This window comes from Aquarana catesbeiana, linkage group LG01 (genome assembly GCF_042186555.1).
Source record: "Aquarana catesbeiana isolate 2022-GZ linkage group LG01, ASM4218655v1, whole genome shotgun sequence".
NCBI lineage: Eukaryota > Metazoa > Chordata > Amphibia > Anura > Ranidae > Aquarana > Aquarana catesbeiana.
Window position 1 is genome coordinate 123,098,970 of NC_133324.1, and position 19,537 is coordinate 123,118,506.

At 43.9% G+C, this 19,537-nt stretch overlaps 1 protein-coding gene across 1 annotated transcript in view; it reads left to right on the forward strand.

Annotated features, from left to right (window-relative positions):
• The window catches only part of CENPK (centromere protein K), a 94,605-nt gene that overhangs the window by 14,602 nt on the left and 60,466 nt on the right, over window positions 1–19,537 (forward strand). The window lies entirely within an intron of this gene.

A 19,537-nucleotide genomic window follows, 5' to 3' on the forward strand; every position in this document is an offset into this window, starting at 1 on the left:
TGTCTTTATTACTGCATCTGAGCATATAGTTCCAAAGGGTTTAGCAAAATTTTATTGCAGAGATGAAACAAAAATGGGCATGTGGGGTCGAGACCAGAGCTGTCCAAAGAGTATTCTTGGCCATGTGTTTACAGATTTTTATATTTTATAGTGGTCAAGAAATCACCAGCAATTTTCATTAAAATGCAGTACTCTTAAAATATGATTATATTTTATTTGAAATGTTTTTATTGATTTTCAAGAGATAAACACAATATATCATTGCATGAGACAAAGCAAAAAATAAAGAAAAGGGGTATACAACAATACAGTATCATATAAAGAATATCTATAGGTCAGATATGTGAACCGACATTAAAGTGGAGGGCCACCCAAAAAAAAAAAATTGCATGAAAAATCCTAAAAAAAATTTAAAAAAAAAATTTAAAAAAATAAATTTTTAAACTTACCTAAACCCTTGTTGCTAGGCAGTCTTCCTAATCTGCCTCTTCCTATTCCGCGGCGTGTTCTGTTCCTCGGTGAGCGGCCCCGTTGCCTTCTGGGAACTGTTTGTGTTCCCAGAACACCACGGGGCCATCCACAGAGCGCCGCGCCGCTCGCGCGTGCGCAGTAGGAAACTGGCAGTGAAGCCACAAGGCTCCAATGCCTGGTTCCCTTACTTAGGATGGCTGTGCAGGGACCCGAGAGCCGAGGGACGGGTCGGCCTCGGGCAGCCGACATCGCGGGCACCCAGGACAGGTAAGTACTTATTTAAAGTCAGCAGCTACAGTGTTTGTAGCTGCTGACTTTTAATTTTTTTTTTTCAGGGACGGAATCCAGCTTTAAATCCTTGCTGTGTCCTGGGATTGATGGATAAGAACGACTTGTGACCCGAGAGCCCAGTGGGTCTAGGGAAATAGATCCGCTTCCTCCTCTCCCCACACTCCATATGGGATCAAACTGTGTAGGGGAGGAATGGGTCTCCTCTTTTAATTTTAAAGCCAAACTCTCTATGTTCTTATGTATTTTTTTTTTTTTTTTTTTGTATTTATTCTTCATCTTTGTACAAATTTTTTTTTTTTTTTTTTATGTACTACCACTCATCATTTGGGGTAATTAAATTACAAAATGAATAAGGCTCAATGCACACTAGCATTTTTTTATAAGCGCAAAAAAACTAGAAAAAAATGCTGGATGAAAACTGCTGATAATAGCATTTGTTTACAGCTTCTAGTAGCATTTTATTAGCTTTTAGGAGCATTAGCATTTTATTAGTGTTTTTGCAGTACATGACAATACAAAAAAAAGCTCAAGAAAAGCTATTAGGAGCATTTTAGTAGCAGTTAGGAGCATTCAGCATTTTTTTTCTGCTGGAAAACCGGTCCAAAAAACTCTACAAAAACATTTTTTTTTCTTTTTTTGCTCCTAGTTGCTGAAGCTCACAAAATGCTAATAGCCTAAAGTAGTGTGCATTGACACATAGGATAACACTATTTAGCTTTTAGGAGCAGAAAAAAAATGCTAAAAACAGCTTCTAGGAGCTTGCAAAACCACTAGTGTGCATGGAGCCTAAAGCCTCGTACACACAATCCGATTGTTGGCCAACAGAGCATCAGACTTTTGTCCGATGGGCTTGTGCCATGAACTTGTCTTGCATACAAACGGTGTACAATTGTCGGCCAACAAACACGAACGTAGTGACGTACTAGACGTAGTAGGAGCCGATAAAGAGGAAGTTCAAATGTCATGCGCCATCCTTTGGGCTCCTTCTGCTAATTTCGTGTTAGTAGAAGTTTGGTGAGTGTTGATTCGCGCTTTTCAGTTAGCTTTTCAGTTCGCTTTTCAGTTTGCGCTTTTCAGTTAGTTTCTGAATGGTCGTTCGTCAACCAGCCATATCACGGAATTGGAGGAGAGAACGTGCTATTATTGGCCTTGGAGTTATTGATTTGACCCAAGTCCAGGCCAGGAACAGGAGGAGGAGGAGTTCTTGGACCAAAAATTGGTTGCTTAATCGTGACCAATTATGTCATATGTCTTTCTGCGGGAGCTTCAGGAGAATGATCCGGATGATTTTCGGAATTATCTCCGGATTACGGACCCCTGCTTTCACCAACTCCTGGCATTGGTGACCCCCTATATTAAGAAGCAGGACACATGCATGAGGCTTGCCATCACTCCAGAGCAAAGGCTCATAGCCACCTTGCATTACTTGGCGAAGGGGAGAAGTCTCCAGGACCTTAAGTTTGCCAATGGGATCTCCCCCCAGGCTCGCAGGACTCATTATTTCAGACACCACCTCATCCATTATTCAAGTACTGCAGAAGGACTATATTCAGGTAAGTTTTTCTCTTTAAGATCGCATTCTATGTATTAATGTTTGCTAATGTATTGTCTTAATTTGTTGATTGCATAATTTTCAATATTATAATATGCTGTGAATGTCCTCTTTGTCCTCATGCATGCTGTAAGCTTTTCCTGCTCCTTTTGTTGGCCTACATGCATATTTTCCATAACTAACCTCCCCAGCATGCTATCCTGGGCCCATACACACCTAGCCTAGCAACTTCAGAGTGTTTTTTTGTCAGCTAAATTTTGGGGCTTACCCTAAACAACCCCTAGCATGTGTACAAATGTTATTGTTGTCCTCAAATTCAGGTAGAGTGCAAGAGACCAATTTTTGGTGCACAAACTTCTTTGGAACCCTCCCTCCCCCCCAAAAATGCAAAGTCAGCAGATACAAATACTTTGCTGTCTTTGCCAAACCCATACATACTATCCCTCTTTTATGTTTAAATTTCTGTATAAATTCACCCAACCATGTAGTGCAAGGGCCTGCCTGATTACCTACAAATTGTAACGTAGACAGTTTTTGTCTCCTATTATATTGATAGGTATTTTCTGAATGTCTGTCAAAATGTGCTGCAATTTGGACAGTGTAGATCCATATTTTTTGATTATGATACTTCTTACCTGATCACTGGGCTGCCAATAGTGTAAGTAAGGAGGGGCTGGCTAAAGTATCCCAGATTATTTATGCAAACAGCTCTCATGGAAGTGGAGAGGGTTACCTGTCCAAAACATCTACCGATTTCCTCCCACCTACCCTAAAATTTTTCTAATGGGCCACCAGAAGGGGAGATTAATAAGATAAGTTGACCTTACCCTTTTGTCTTTAAATACTCATTTACATTTTCTCCTTATGTTGGTTAAGCATGTTTGTGTCAAATCTGCTTGCAATGTTATGTGCAGAAGTAGTAATTTAAAAAAAAATGTTTTAATCCACAGTTTCCTTCAAACCCACAGCAATGGCAGGACATTGCAGTACAGCTCCACCATCAGTGGGATTTTCCCAACTGTGGTGGTGCTATTGATGGCAAGCATGTCCGGATTGTCCCACCACCCAACTCTTTCTCATATTATTTTAATTATAAGGGTTTTTGCAGCATAGTCATGCTAGCTGTTAGAGCTGCATGATTCTGGCCAAATGAGAATCACAATTTTTTTACTTGGAATAAAAAGATCACAATTCTCGCAATGTAATTTTTTTTTTTTTTAGGAGAGAGGGAGATTGATAGAATGAGGTTGATAGAGGGAGTGATTGAGAGAGAGATTGATTGAGAGCCTCTCCTGTCATGTGTCACCCCCCCTCTCCTCTCAGGTGTTCCCCTCTTCTTTCAAGTGACCCCCCCCTTTTCCCTCTCAAGTATCCCCCTATCCTCCTTTCAGGTGCCCCTACTTATCTCAGGTGCCCCCCTTTTTTTTCCTCTCTCTCTCTCTCTCTCTCTCTCTCTCTCTCTCGATCTCCCTCCCCCTGTCAGATGCCCCCAATCCCAGGATCCCCCTCTATGTTAGGTGTCCCCCTTGCGCGCTCTCTCTCTCTCAGGTGTCCCCCCTCCCTGTTTCTTCCTCTGTCATGTGTCCCCCCTCTGTCAGGTGTCAACTCACCTGCTGCCTCTTGCCGTCCTCTGTTACCACCCAGTGTGTTGTGACTCCGGAGGGACACACCTGGCACAGCAGGCAGAGCACGCTGTGCAGAGAGACCCCCATCCGGGGGATTCGGGTGGTTCCGGTCAGGGCTCTAGTCTCGGGGTGCTGTACGGCCCGCTCCTGCTCTCCACCATGTTTCCCGCTGACATCACACGCTCGAACACACACAGGAAGAGGCAACGTCCCCTACCTACCAACACCGGGGGGGGCAGGGCTGTCACACTGACATACTTACCGATCAATCACATTCTTCTTTGCTGACGTCAGATGTTTCACGCTGGCCCCGACGACTTCCCCTGCCCTCCGCAACAGGGAAACAGGAAACATCCCTGGGACACCATTGATTGGTGCGAGGGGCGCGCTTTTAATGTGAGCACATTACAACAAATTGCTTGATGGGTCAGAATCGCCCAAATCCAGAGTTGCAATCGTGGTGGGTGGAAAATCGCGATAACGATTCTCCGCGATTAATCGTGCTTCTCTACTAGCTGTAGTGTTTGCCAACTATGAGTTTTTACATCTGGATGTTGGGAAGAACGGCCGCAACTCTGATGGAAGAGGGATTATGCAGACAGAGCACTACAAGCGGCTCCAGAATGGCACCTTAAACTTTCCACCTGCTGAGGAGAATGTTGAGGGCCTCAATTTTGTTTTTGTTGCAAATGTGGCCTTTCCTCTGAGGGAACATCTGATGAAGCCATTTCCTATGAGGAGCCTCACCCCAGAGCAGAGAATATTCAATTGCAGGCTCTCTCGTGCCAGAAGGGTGGTCGAAAACGCCTTTGGCATCCTATCGAGTCGCTTCAGGCTGTTTTTGACTCCAGTCAACCTGGCACTCTACAAGATCAACCATGTGGTCCTGTTCTGTTGTATTTTACATCATTTTTAAGGAGGAATGCGACTAGCTACCTTGCCTCACTGCCAAGTGATGTGGACCCTGCAGTGGCAGGCCCAGCTGAAGAGAGAGCATCTCTAATTTAGATTTTTTTTTTTTTTTTTTTTTTAATGCACAATAAAAAAAATATTGTGTAGAATAATACTTGGCTATGTGTTTTACTTCAAATGACAGTTTGGGAGTAGGTAGTTACATTTAAAAAAATACAAGGTAAAATTAACAAGGGACACCAACATAGTTGTATCTTTGATCTTAAAAACTTTGGGATAATGGTGTTGTGGTAACTTGCCCAAAAAAAAAACAAGCATAATAATAATATTCTTGATATCACTAAAAAAAAAAGCCTTTGAAAATACGTTTGGCAGAACTCCATCAGTATCACCAGCAAAGCAGCTTCATTATTATCCCATTAAAGAAGAAGAGAATGTGCGCTGCATTTTGAGATTTCATAATTTGCCGCATCACGAATGTTAATTCTCCATTACGAACGCTAGTTTACAAGACCAACCGCTTCCGGCTCCTCCTTGCTTCCGAGCATGCGTGTTTGTACTTTGGACTTTTGTGTGACGGACTTGTGTACAGACGAGAAGAAAATCTGACAACAGACCGTTGTCTGCCGAAAATTTACTAGCCTGCCTTTCAACATTTTGTTGGCCAAAAGTTGGGCAACAATTGTCTGATGGAGCGTACTAAGGGTCGGATTTTAGGCAGTCTGTCATCATACAATTCCCTGCTAAAAATCCGATCGTGTGTACAAGGCTTAAGTGTCTTCTGTGTACTAAGCTAAGACTCGTATCCCTAGAGAGTTTGTTGCATTGTGTTATCAGTGCCTGTATGCTCAATCTAAGCTCCTTGTTAATCTGTATGTAATTGTGCTTGTGGATTGCAGGCAAATTAATAGTCACTGTGTGTGTAAGCTAGCAATCTGCCAGAGATCTGTGTGTATGTACATTTGCCAACAGACCAGTCAACAGACAAACTGAAAGATGGTGCCAAGCTCCCAATTCTAGTATGTGGTAGAGCGTGTAGCGCAGTGAAACAGGTAAAGTTTGCCAGGACTCCAACTCATGGGTTAGCTTTGGGAATCTCTGAAATGTGTGTACATTGCCTGGCTGCTTCCCAGCCCTTAGAGTACAACAGATTGAGGCTGGGTTCACGCTGGTGCGCTGTGCAGATCACATGCGGTTTCTGTGCGATGCAAATTCAAATTGTATGGCTGAATTTGCATCGCATTTTGACCAAAATCGTACAGAACCCTTTTTTTTGGTCAGCACCAGAATCAGATCACATAGGTGTTCACACCTGTGCGATCCGATTAATGTCCGAACTGACAGCTCGCACTGCGATATGCAAATCGATCTGAGGGTGTCATTAACTTTGTATTGACATCTGCAGCAGTTCGCATATGGCAGTGTGAACTGTCAGATGCGATGCGGGAACCCATGCTGGATTCACACAGGTTCTCACATCGCACCTGTGTAAACCGAGTCTTACAAATCTTATTTTATCTGCCGTGTGTGCCCAGCTAGCTACATTTGGGTGGAGTCTCCCTCTAGTAGTGGTCAGAGGTATTATAGGCTGTGACAACTGTATCTCAGCTAGTTTCAACCGATCAGCATAAGCTCCCCCCTCATTTCTTCACCGCCAAACAAGGTCCCCGACCTGCTTAGCTAGTCGCCATGGGCCCACATCCTTGACATCTGGTGGCAGTTGTAGGATAGAGTTTGCATTATATTTTATGGCTGTTACCCATCTGCAGACTGGGCAACTTGGGGTTCTCACAGCAATCTGCCAGTGTGTTGGTCACGGGATGTACGCCGATACCTCACTTGTCGCCTAGCCTACCTCATTCTTGTGTAACGATACCCCTGCAGGAGCCGCTGGTGAAAAAGGTATCCCCTACCCTGTTTTTCTTTTTTTTTTTATTAGGGGTATTGATCTTGGATCTGGTTAAGGGTATTATGGGATGCCCACTTGACTATAGCAAAACTTTTCCAGGGGCAACTGTACAGTCTATTTACACACTCCTCGGCTCCTCCAGCACAACTCTTTCTTGCTTGAGCACAAAACTCCCAGGACCAGCTGGCACACTTTTATGTTATCTGACAATAGGGCTCAGTCAGATTTTAGCAAATGCCCTTTACAGGCAGTCCTGTTCTTGAGTGGCTACTTATCCCAGCATCACCTGTTCATGCACTGCCTGCCCACCTGGCTGCAGCTGCCCCTTTCTCTAGTCCTCCTGGCTAAGCTTCCACAGTCCTTCCAGACTGACTCTGCATCCATCTCAGACTGCTCTCACCCAGTCCTCTCAGGCATGCCTCTCAGTCCTCCTGGACTGTAACACTCAGCAGCCCACTTGGCTGTCTTCTCCTTGGAGATCTCCCCGACGTGCTCACTGGCTTCTACTGTCCTCACACCTGCCCCCGTGCCACTGGACAGGATTCCTTTTTGGGATATCAGAGGATCCCTCCTGCACCAAACTCCAAGGCCCCCCCAGAATAGGGGGTTACCCTCAAGGGCCCGCCGACAGCCTCCCAGCACTCCATCTCCAACTTCCACCCAAACTCTGGGGATTGGTCAGGGCCCTCATGAATACTCCACACAGCTCCTACTAGTTCCAGAAGTAGGGGGAGGTACAAGAGATGCTGCCTGCTGAGTCATAACAGCCCTCCCTGGATCACTCACCCTACCCAGATTAACCACTTCAATACCAGGCACTTAGACACCTTCCTGCCCAGGCCAATTTTCAGCTTTCAGCGCTGTCGCAATTTGAATATCAATTGTGCGGTCATGCAACACTGTACCAAAACAAATTTTCCTGACGCCTTCATGGCAGCACACACTGGTTGTGACTCCGCCTCCACAACCTGACAGGATTGGACTAGCAATAAAAGTTGAAGAGAGATGACCCCCACCATTCTCTTTTTTTATCCTCACCTGACAAGACGGATGGACGTCGCAAGCCTCTTACCGCATCACCCCAGCAGGTTCTAGCCTCTCCTGTTTGGAAGTCCCTCCTGTACAGTCTCTAAAGGAGCTCTTGTGGAGGGAACCCCCACTCTGGTGGTCTCAGGGGCATCAGCACGAAGCATCTGGCACAGAGTAAGCTTTAAAAAAGCTTCAGATTTGCAGTGGTCTCCACTCTCTCTTAACAGTCATTTGTCTTCCCCTTCTACTGTTTTTCCATTCTATTTTTTCTTCTTTTTCCTCCTCTGGGACCTGTAGTCCCACAGCGCTTTGTTAGCTCTTTCATGACCGCCGCGGGAGGCAGTGGAGGGCCATTCACAGCGGTTTTCCAGCTTCCAAGATGGTGCCGGAGTCGTCACGATGCTTCTGCGCATGCACAAAGCGTCATTTTTTGCCGCGAATGGCGGCGGCCTATTTAAAAGAGGGTTCTGGGCTAAGAATTATGTGTGTTTCTTCTTTTAACCCCAGACTGCTTATTCCTTGCTCAAGATTCTTCATTGAAGCCTGGTAGGTACACTAGGTTCTCATTTTACCTATACAGGGACTTCCTGATATATTATATTTTAAAAAAATTAAAAAAAATTTTGTTAATATATAAATAATTTTATATGTGTATATGTATATATATTTCTGCTTCCAAAATCTCCTTCCAGACTTCCTCTTTTCCTGCCTACCCTCATGGAGACCACTGCCCTAGCAGACCATCCACAGCCAATAAGGTAAGGGGCTATCCGCATTCAGTGGTAAGTATTGAAGAGAGAAAAAAAGAGAGCATATCTTCTAACAAGACTCCTTCTGACAGCCCTTCCAGGTCTGGATCAAGACGCAAAGAGAGATCAAGCCATACCTCAGGCAGGAGAATCCGCAGAAGCCGGTCACGCTCCTCATCTCGTCACAGGCACTCACGCCACAGTCATTCTCGCCATGGTCACTCACGCCACAGTCACTCTCGACGTAGCAGATCACGTCATAGGAGATCACCTTCGTCACGTCACGGACGAAGCCTACACACCCATCCCGCAGCTAATACCTGCTGGGTATGTGGCGCCTCCGCTTTGCCAGATAAATTAGCATGTCGCACGTGCTTCAATGAGGCCACAAAAGAAAGAGAATCAGACGTCAGAGAAGTATCCAAACTTATTCGGGAATCTGTGCGAGAATCCATAATGGAATCAACAACACCCCTGCCGGCCAGGTCAGACCCAGGTACTTCCATGGCTCCTCCTCGCTCAGCAATCGAGGTACGGATGGATCCAGAATCCCCTTCAGAGGACGAGGATCCATGAGTCCCAACAGGGTTTGACTTCTCTCTGGTCGAACCCTTTTCAAATTCAGTCAAGAAGGCCATAGGTTGGGAGGAGTCTGAGGAAGCGCCTCAGAAGACTCGGAAATATTTTCCAAACCTGAAGAGGGACCCAGAGACCTTCCCTTTCATTGAGGAGTTGAATGATTTAATCAAAAACTAATGGGAAAGATCTGACAAGAGGCCTAGCCTAAACAACAGACTAGCCAAGATGTATCCTCTAAAAGAGCCTAAAGTCAACTCCTTAATTAACGCTCCTATTGTGGATGCCTCCCTGATGCGTCTGGCAAGACATGTCACCCTACCCATCGAGGACGCCATCTCCTTCCGTGACGTTCTAGATCGGAAGATTGATCTGGAATTAAAAAAGCCTACTCCACAGCAGGAGGCGCTTGTAGACCAGCAGTCACCACAGCAGCGGTTGGTAATATTAATATCTCGGGCTGGGCTGTCAATATTGAGAAATCTCTCCAGCAGGGAGCAGACGTAGAGAAAGTAATTTCGTCTCTACAGGAACTTAAATTAGCAGGCGATTTCATCGAAGAAGCCTCCGTGGACATTATCAGGTGCTCGGCTCGGGCTATGCTAGCCTCGGTGATGGCAAGGAGAGCTTTGTGGCTAAAACCCTGGGTAGCCGACGCAGCATCAAAAACAAATTGGTGCAAGATCCCCTATGATGGCTCGAATCTCTTCGGCTCCAAATTGGATGCAGCCATTTCCAAGGTGACGGGGGGGAAAATCAGGCCTCATTCCCTCTGACAGGAGACCCAAGAGATCAAGGGGTCCAGTTTACAAGGGTAACCTTCCCGAAAGGTACAGAGAAGCAAAAACCTATAGACCAGGAAAAGAGTTTAAAAGAAACTGGAGGAACACACAATCATCCTTCCTGAGGATGCGGAAAACCAAGGCCACCCCTTCTGGCGAACAGCAGAAGTCCTTTTGAAGGTACGCCCGCCCATCCTCCGAGGGTGGGCGCCAGACTCAAAAAATTCACTCGAATATGGTCAGAAAACATCAAGGACCCTTGGACCATTTCAACGATCAAGTTCGGTCACAAGTGGAGATTCTTGAACAAGATTCCCAGAAACCACTTTCTTCCAACAAAACTCCCGTCTTCTCCAGGCAAGAGAAGGATCCTTCTGAAATACATAACAGAACTAAAACAAAAGGAAGCCATTTTGCCAAAGAGGCAGAGGATTCTACTCCCCTCTCTTTCTTGTAAAAAAGAAGACAGGGGATTTACGGCCAGTGCTGGACTTAAAGAGACTAAACAAAAACATCAAATTAGAATCCTTCAAAATGGAAAGCCTACAGTCCATACTATTAGCTGTGAATCTAGGGGATTGGATGCTGTCCGTAGATTAAGCATAAAGCATACACACACAACAAATGCTTTATCTGCATGGCTTACTAGTCATTGTGTCCAAGCAACTCTGGATGGAATACATGGAGAGTTGTTGCCCATGCATAGAAGAGGCAGAGTCCAACCTCACCCCAACAGAAGACTTCCAAGAAGGAGGCTGGGCAGCTCCCAGCGATTTTCTATGAGCAGTACCAGCTTCTCCAACCACCATGGGGTAAGAGTTAACCACGTTGCTGAGAGTTTGACGTTCCGCCACTGTGAAATCAATCCATCTTATACCGAGGCCCTTGATGTTCCATCGCAGTGCTACTATTTGGACCTTTGATGGTGGTCCGGAGCAATCAATTTTAACAGCTTACTCAGACCCTCTGTAGTGGGGGGTCATGGGTCTCTGGTAGCCAGTATTTTCATTGGTGGTGGTGGATCAAACACTTTATCCCTACTCATCAGGACACATTCCAACTAACACCTGGGTGATTCATCCTATTATATTTACATGGACTTATATATTTAATTCTAATTCGCATTTTTTCACTATTGCACATGGAATATGCACTTTTGTTTACTTAATGTTTTAAGGTATATGTTTGGTGATTTGTACAATATATTTGTTCCATATACACCTTACCTGGTTTTTCACTCAAATGATGGACAGATGTTATTTGTATGGACACTAGTTTTTTCACTAGCGCGGTTCCATTTTTCTCAAATAGAATATGGAGGCCAAGTCCCCAAACTCATTGTTGTGTTCCTCAAATCATTCTTGAACAATTTTTGTGGTGTGATAGGGTGCATTATCCTGCTGAAAGAGGCCACTGGGAATGGGGAATATCGTTTCCATAAAGGGATTGGTTAGCAACAATATTTAGATAGGTGGTACATTTCAAGTAATATCCACATGAATGGAAGGACCCAAGGTTTCCCAGTAGAACATTGCCCAAAGCATTACACTGCCTTCCCTGGCTTGCCTTCAGCTCGTACTGCTTCCTGGTGCCATCTCTTCTTCAGATACGTGACACACAGGCACCCAGCCATCCACATAATGTAAAAAAAAATATGATCCATCAAACCAGGCCACCTTCTTCTTCTATTGCTCCATGGTAAAGTTCTCATGCTCACGTGCCCATTGTAGGCACTTTTGGCTGTGGACACGGGTTGACATGGTCACCCTGACCAGTCTGTGGCTACACAGCGCCAAACACAACAAACTACAATGGCCATTTTTCTTCTTCTTTTAACACATCACCTTCAGGGACAGCATGTGTACTTGCTGCCTAAAATATCCTGACTTTCAGATGCTGTTGTAATGATGTTATCAATGTTATTCGCTTAACCTGTTAGTGGTCATAAAGTTACGACTGATCGGTGTCTATATTATATATGTTTGTTTGTGATCATATATCAATTTGAATGATTGGTAAGTCCCTCGTCAAACCTACAGGTAGTCCGTATCCTCGCTGAATGACTGCTGAGATGAAATCAGTTACAGGATAAGGCACTTAGATTATTCACAATATTTTTTCAAGCAACATTTTCAGTTGATTACAAAGTGCAAAACAATATTCGATACTTTAATAGATGAAAATAGTTGCACAATTCTTTTCTTCTAGTCTATATCAGATGCTGTATTCTGGTGATTATAGAGTGCTTCTCCCTTGTGTTTTTTTTTTTTTTTTTTTTTTAAATAAGCGCAGATTTTTTTTAATTTATTTTACTTTTCAATATTTTTATTGAAATAACAATGTCATGTAAGGCACAATCAATAAACAATAATGTAAACAGAGGTGAAATTGAGCACCAACACAGAGTGCCTTTACTTCAAAATGTTCATAAGCACAAGACCCTTGAATTAAACAGAGAAATCTCAACATCAACAACAAGTCATTAAAGGGGCTGTAAACCCTCATGTTTTTTCACCTTAATGCATCCTTTGCATTAAGGTGAAAAAACTTCTGACAATGACCGGCCCCCCAGCCCCCCCGTTTTACTCACCTGAGCCTGTTCGTTCCCTTGGCGGAGACGCGCTCACCTTCTCTGCCCTGGGGGTTCTCTACCATTGGCTCCCACTGCTGTCAATCTAATCCAATGACACGGGGGCGGGGCCGAGTCTGGCATTCTGTGTCTATGCACGCAAATGCTGGACTTGGGAGCGCGCCCACAAGGTAACCCCCAGGGAGAGCGCTTCTCCCAGGGGGTTTACTGATGTAAGGAGGAGCCACGAGCGCCGCCAGGGGACCCCAAAAGACGAGGTTCGGGGCCACACTGTGCAAAATTAACTGCACAGTTAAGGTACGTATGATATATTTGTTATTTAAAAAAAAAACAAAAAAAAAAAACGAAGGTTTACAATCATTTTAACTGTAGGATAAAGAAATAGATCTCCAGTCATCTAGGGACTGATTGCGTATTGTCCCATCAAGATACTTTGACATGTAATATTAGAAATGACTGTCACTGGGAAAAAGAAATATGGCATAAGGAACAAAGGAAGGGGGGGTAAAGGGAAATGGGGAAGGGTGGGAAGAAGGAGGGGGAGAAGCCAGTAAAGAGGGAACCCCTGTGCATATTTCTACTAATATTATCAGAATAGAACTACATGTTCTGTCAACGCATCTTGCAGTTATCAACAAAAGCCAAACCAGCAAAAATATAAGAGAGAAAATAAAGAGAGTAGATCAAGGAAAGGGAAGAGAGAGAGAGAAAGAAGAAGAAGAAAGAGGGTCAGCCAGAGGTGTTTTAGGGTGTAGCTAAATATCATATCCATGGATTCCATGTCGCATTGAATTTCTTAGTAGGATTGCGAAGGATACAGTTAAGTCTATCATTAACCATGATCCAGTTAAGTTTATTCTTCACGTGGTCAAGGGGAACCATTGACTGCTTCCAATATTGAGCAATAGTTATTCTAGCTGCCAAGAACATACCGTATTTATCGGCGTATAACACGCGCCGGCGTATAACACGCACCCCAAGTTTAGGAGAGAATTTTAAGGAAAAAACTTTTAGGAGGGAAGTTTAAGGAAAAGAAACTTACATTAAAATGCCCATCAATGCAGCCTCATCAGTGTTCATCTGCAGCCTTGTTAGTGTCATTGCAGCCTTTTCAGTGTCAGTGCAGCCTTGTCAGTGCAGCTTTGCCCCAGTGCAGCCTTGTCAGTGCAGCCTTGTCAGTGCAGCCTTGTCTCCAGTGCAGCCTTGTCCCCAGTGCAGCCTTGTCCCCAGTGCAGCCTTGTCCCCAGAGCAGCCTTGTCCCCAGAGCAGCCTTGTCCCCAGAGCAGCCTTGTCCCCAGTGCAGCCTTGTCCACAGAGCAGCCTTGTCCACAGTGTCCCTGCAGCCTTGTCCCCGCCGCCGCCGCCATACACATACTAGTACTTTTAAATATGGCGCCGCGGAGTTCGGAGGGACTCGGGGCCGGCGGAAGTGAACGAACGCCGCCGAGATACACATAGCCGAGGGTTCTCGGCTCTTTCCGGCGCCGCTCACAGTCCCGCCCAGTCCCGCCCTATGATGGACATAACACAGGTCCAATGGCGGGACTGGGCGTGACTGTGAGCGGCGCCGGAAAGAGCCGAATACACTCGACTATGTGTATCTCGGCTCTGTGATTTCGGCGGCGCTCGTACAGCACCGCCGAGTCCTTCCGAACTCCGCGGCGCCATATTTCAAACTACTCGCTATGTGAATGTCGGCGGCGATCGCCGAAATTCACATAGCGATAGCGGGGATCGGCGTATAACACGCACCCACGACTTTCCCCTGATTTTAAGAGGAAAAAAGTGCGTGTTATATGCCGATAAATACGGTATATGTAATTCATTTTGGCAATTTTTTTTTTTTTCCTTTTTTGGAGACCTCATCAGGAAACTTTTGAAAAAGCACTGGTTCCGGGGTTCTACGTATATATTAACTCCCGTCACAGAATACACCAGGTTAAATATTATAATCCAAAATCTAGTGACTACAGGGCACTGCCACCAAACATGAAACATGGTACCTATCTGGCCACAACGTCTAAGGCAGGTGGGTGATGCAGACAGGTGCATCTTTGCAACTCTGGTCAGGACCAAATACCAACGTAGAAGTGTTTTATAGTTTGCTTCCATTAGTGTTGTATTAATAGATATTTTGGATAACGCATAGGCAATATCTTGCCAATCGGATAATTCAAACGTGGTATTTAAATCCCATTCCCATTGAATCATGTAAGGGAGCTTAGCAATGGGGTCTGTAAGGGTAGCATATACAGTAGATACCCGTCCCCGTAAGAGGCCCTTCGTTTGACAAGATAATTCAAACTTTGTAAGTGTAAGGGGTCCATCTAACAGGTTAATTTTCAATCGTACAAAAGAAATAAGCTGATTATACCTGAATAATTCACCAGAGGGCATCTGTAATGTGTCCTTAAAATGTTACATTTAGTATGGCTAATCCCCATTAAGATAGTCCCCTATCCTAAATAGCCTCTTGTTGAACCGCCATAGGAATAGCATTGAAGTCATTCCGGGGGAGAACTTGGGGTTGCAGAACATGGGGGCTAGCGGAGTATGTGGGAATGACAGAGGTTTGCATTGTCAAACTCCATCCCAGACCGCTAGTGAATGAGACAGGGTAGGACACTAAATAGGTGGGTGAAGACGGCTAGGAAGCCACATTAGGGAGGCAATGGCAAAAGGGTGGCACGAAAGAGCCTCAATAGAGACCCAGAAGGGTGTAGATCCCTTGGCTGTTGTATAAGAAAGCTGAGTTATTTGAGCAGCTTGATGGTAAGCTTGTAAATTAGGGAGGCCAAGCCCACCACACGGTTTTGAGACATACAATGTCCGTTTATTCATTCAAGTCTTCTTACTGCCCCAAATAAAGCGAAGGGCGTCTGATTATAATCACTGTAGATCTCCCCTCGGGACCGCAATTGGTAAAGTCCTAAAATAATAAAGTATCCTGGGTAGAAAGGTCATCTTAGGTCATCTTAATAGTGTTGATTCTGCCAAACCAAGATAAGGAATAGTCTGCCCATCGTTGAAGATCTTCCCAGAGTCGACGGAAGAGTGGAGGATAATTAGCCTGGTAGAGAGTGTCGATCGAGGGTGTCAGCTGGATGCCTAAATATGGGATGGAGCTTTGCACCTATTGAAAATTATAGGTATTTCATAAGGTCAGCACCATCAAGGGAGATAAAGAAATATTAAAGGCTGTCATTTTTGGGGTATTTAAAGAAAGCCCTGAGAGCTGGGAAAATTGATGTAATAAAGTCAGCAGATTAGGTAGAGAGTAATTTGAGGATTAGTGACATAAATGAGGACGTCGTCGACAAACAAGGAACATTTATGCTTTTGTTGTCCACAACATATGCCATGTATATTAGGTCGAGATCAAATTGCTGCAGCTAAGGGTTCAATTGCTAGGGCAAACAGTAATGGGGAAAGTGGGCAACCCTGTCTTGTTCCGTGTTGGATAGGAAACGATACTGACCTTTGACCCTGAATGGAAACCTGGGCCGACAGGTTATTATAAAGCATTTTAAGTAATAAAATAAAAGTAGAACCAAATCCAAAGGCCTCTAGAATGGTAAATAAGTAGTCCCAATTTAAGCTATCAAAGGCTTTATGAAGGTCCAATGAAAGAAGTAATAGTTCCCTAGACAAAGGGGCATTCCATTTGGAACGTACTGCAGAAATCAATGCTATGGACTGACGAATCTGATCTAACGTTTGGAGTTCGGTTATAAAACCTGATTGATCTTTGTGAATATATTGCGCTAAAAATGTACCAAAACGTAGAAGTTTTGTCAAAATTTTGAGATCACAATAATCAATGATATAGGACAGTAGTTAAGGATGTCCGTGAAGTCTTTGTGTGGTTTGGGTATAATGCTGATGTATGCCCAATTTTCATCTAAAGCCACTTCTCTGCCATCTCGCAAAGAAATTAGAGAGCCATATGATGAGCCAACTGTTCAGAAAACTTCTTATAGTAATTATTAGGGAGGCCGTCAGGGCCCGGTTATTTATGTAATGACAATGTCTTAATAGTGTTATGTATTTCCTCACATGTAATGGGTTGGTCCATAAGTTCCCTATGAGACTCCGTGAGAGATGACGGAGATTATGTGTTCAGGAAGTTACTAATGGAAACAGGAATGTGAACCTGGGGTGGGTTGTATAGTTTAGTGTAGAAATCTTGAAATTCCTGAAGAACCTTTTGGGGATTTTGGGAAAGGTTGCCTCCTGAGAGTCTAATTTTCAGAAGAGCTACGTGTGTATGTTTAGGGGTAAGCTTATGTGCTAACAACGAACCCGGTCGATCATGCCAGGTGAAGAACTTGTGATTGGTCCAGCGTAAATGTTTCTCTGTTTTTGTGGTAAGGCAGATATTAAGTTCCGTAAGGCCTGTTCGAGTTTGATCAACAAGTCAGGGTGCGGGGAGCGTTTGTGTTGGGTAGCTAGGGCTTCGTATTCCTTATGCCCTGTACACATGACCGGTTTTGCCGTCGGAATAAACTCTGAAGGTTTTTCCGACGGAATTCCACTCAAGCTGTCTTGTATACACACGGTCACACCAAATTCCGACCGTCCAGAACGCAGTGACTTACAACACGTACAACGGGACTAGAAAACGGAAGTTCAATAGTCAGTAGCCAATAGCTTCGTACTTGCTTCAGAGCATGCGTTGTTTTTGGTGCGTCGGAACAGCATACAGACGAGCGTTTTTTTCCGATAGAGAACATGTTCTATATTTTTCCGACAGAACAAATTACTAAATCAGTCTGAATTTTCGACACACGGGCGGACTTTTCGACCGGACTGGTCCGACGGACTTTCTGACGGACTTTCAACAGACTTTTGACGGACTTTTTAACTTTTTAACGAACGGACTTGCCTACACACCACACCAAAGTCCGACAGATTCGTATGTGATGACGTACACCGGACTAAAGTAAGGAAGTTGATAGCCAGTAGCCAATAGCTGCCCTAGCGTCGGTTTTTGTCCGTCAGACTAGCATACAGACGAGCAGATTTCTGGGTCCGGTGGAGTTCCAACGTAAAGATTTAAAGCATGTTCCAAATCTAAAGTCCATCAGATTTTCATCTGGAAAAGTCAGTTGAAGGTCCGATGAAGCCCACACACGATCGGATTGTCCGCCGGACTCAGTCCGTCGGACCAGTCCAGTCGAAAAGTCCGACCGTGTGTACGCCGCTTAAGACAATTTGATTGACAAGTTAGAAAACATCAATACTACAGGGTCATGGTCAGACCAGGGCGTTGAAACTATCTTAGCCAAGATCAATTTGGGTAATAGCCCTGAGAGGAGAAATACACGATCAATGCGTGAGTAACGATTATGAGCTCTGGATAGTTTTGGTATTTTAATAGATGATGAAATGCATGTTTGCATTCACTCATAACTAAACTGAACACAAATCGCAATGTGTATGACCACTTAATGATCTGCTGAGCTACAGTTAGGAACATCCAGGACATTTTTGTATTGATCAGTTTAATGCCCTATCCATGTGAACCTTCACTTTGCTGGAATACCTTCCAAAATGTTCTTTCTTTTGAGTAAACTGTACATTTAGAGTTCTGATTGTGGTGGATATCTATATATTAATTTTTCTGTTGGTTGAACTGATGGACTTATGCCTTATATCTACCTATGAAACTATAAATTTCCTTTAAGTGGTACACATTTCTAGAATTATGTTTTTTGTTTTTTTTTTTTGTTGGTTTTCTTTTTTTGTCTTTTCCTTATAACCCAAACATGGCAAAGAACAGTGATCACGTCTTTATCTATGTTGGTGGTTATGAAAATACTTAAATTGTAAGTTCTGTTCCTACATCATGAGTTTCTTAAAATCTATAAATGTGAGCAGTTATAAAAACTTGCATATAAACGGTTATAAAATAAAAATCACCTGCCTTGATTAGACTGTAAAGTTGTCATCACATTGGGAGTCTGCCTGTTGTATAATGGCCTTGGCTCTGCTATACTATTTATTCCCATCCAACTTTTGTCACGGAAAGATGTTTTTTTTTTTTTCTAGAAAAAAAAGCCTGTGTGCCAGATACAATAAAAATGATGTAATGTAATAAAATGTAAAGTCTTCTTACCTGAAGCTCAACTATGCAATTCTGGTTAGATGACCATTGTAATAGAATTTCCCTGATTTTATGAGATCATCATCACTATAAAATAATGGAATAAATGGAAAAAAGTTATTAGAATTGCAGGTTCATACAGAAGGATATGGCAGCATGTTTCACCATGCTGTGACTTGACTGTGTAGCACAATTAATGACCATAAAGAACATTTTGCAAACAAGTAATTTTTCTTCTTCACCGATGGGCACTGATGAGGTGGCACTCACAAGGAGGTACTGATAGGCGGCACAGATGGCCACTGATAGGCGGTAATGATGAGAAGCCACTGATGGACAGCACTGATATGCTGCACTGATAATCAGAGCCAGTCACAGCCTGTGTCTTATAATAAAAGGGAGGTAAATCCTCCATAAGTCCACATGTATATCCCACCCCCATTGAGTTTAGCTGGTTAGTGGGCATGGAGGAGGAGGGAGGGAGTGCGCTGTCATTTACCACTGTGTATACGCCCACATGTATGATTCTATAGTCTGGGCTGCACAAATGTGATAGACAGGAAATGCTCAGCATAGAAACTCACTGAAAACTGAGCATGTGCAGAGTTGCCAACGCTGCTCTGCAAAATCTCTAGCTGAATTGGTGACATGAACAGAAGGAGATTGAGAGAAGAATCAACCAGTTTTTTTGCAGAATACAGAAACAAATCTCATAGTGACTGAGTGAGCATGAGCAGTATGTAATCCAGCATTTATTGATAGTTTTTTATGATGTGGGTTGAGTGACACATTAACTTCACTCCAGCTTGGATGTTTCGGCCCTCTTTTCAAATATACTTTGTGGTCCAATTAACCACCTCCCACCCGCCGTATAGACAAATGACGTTGGTAGTGTGGCTTTCTCGTTCTGGGACATCGTCATATGACATCCCACGCTTGCGGGGG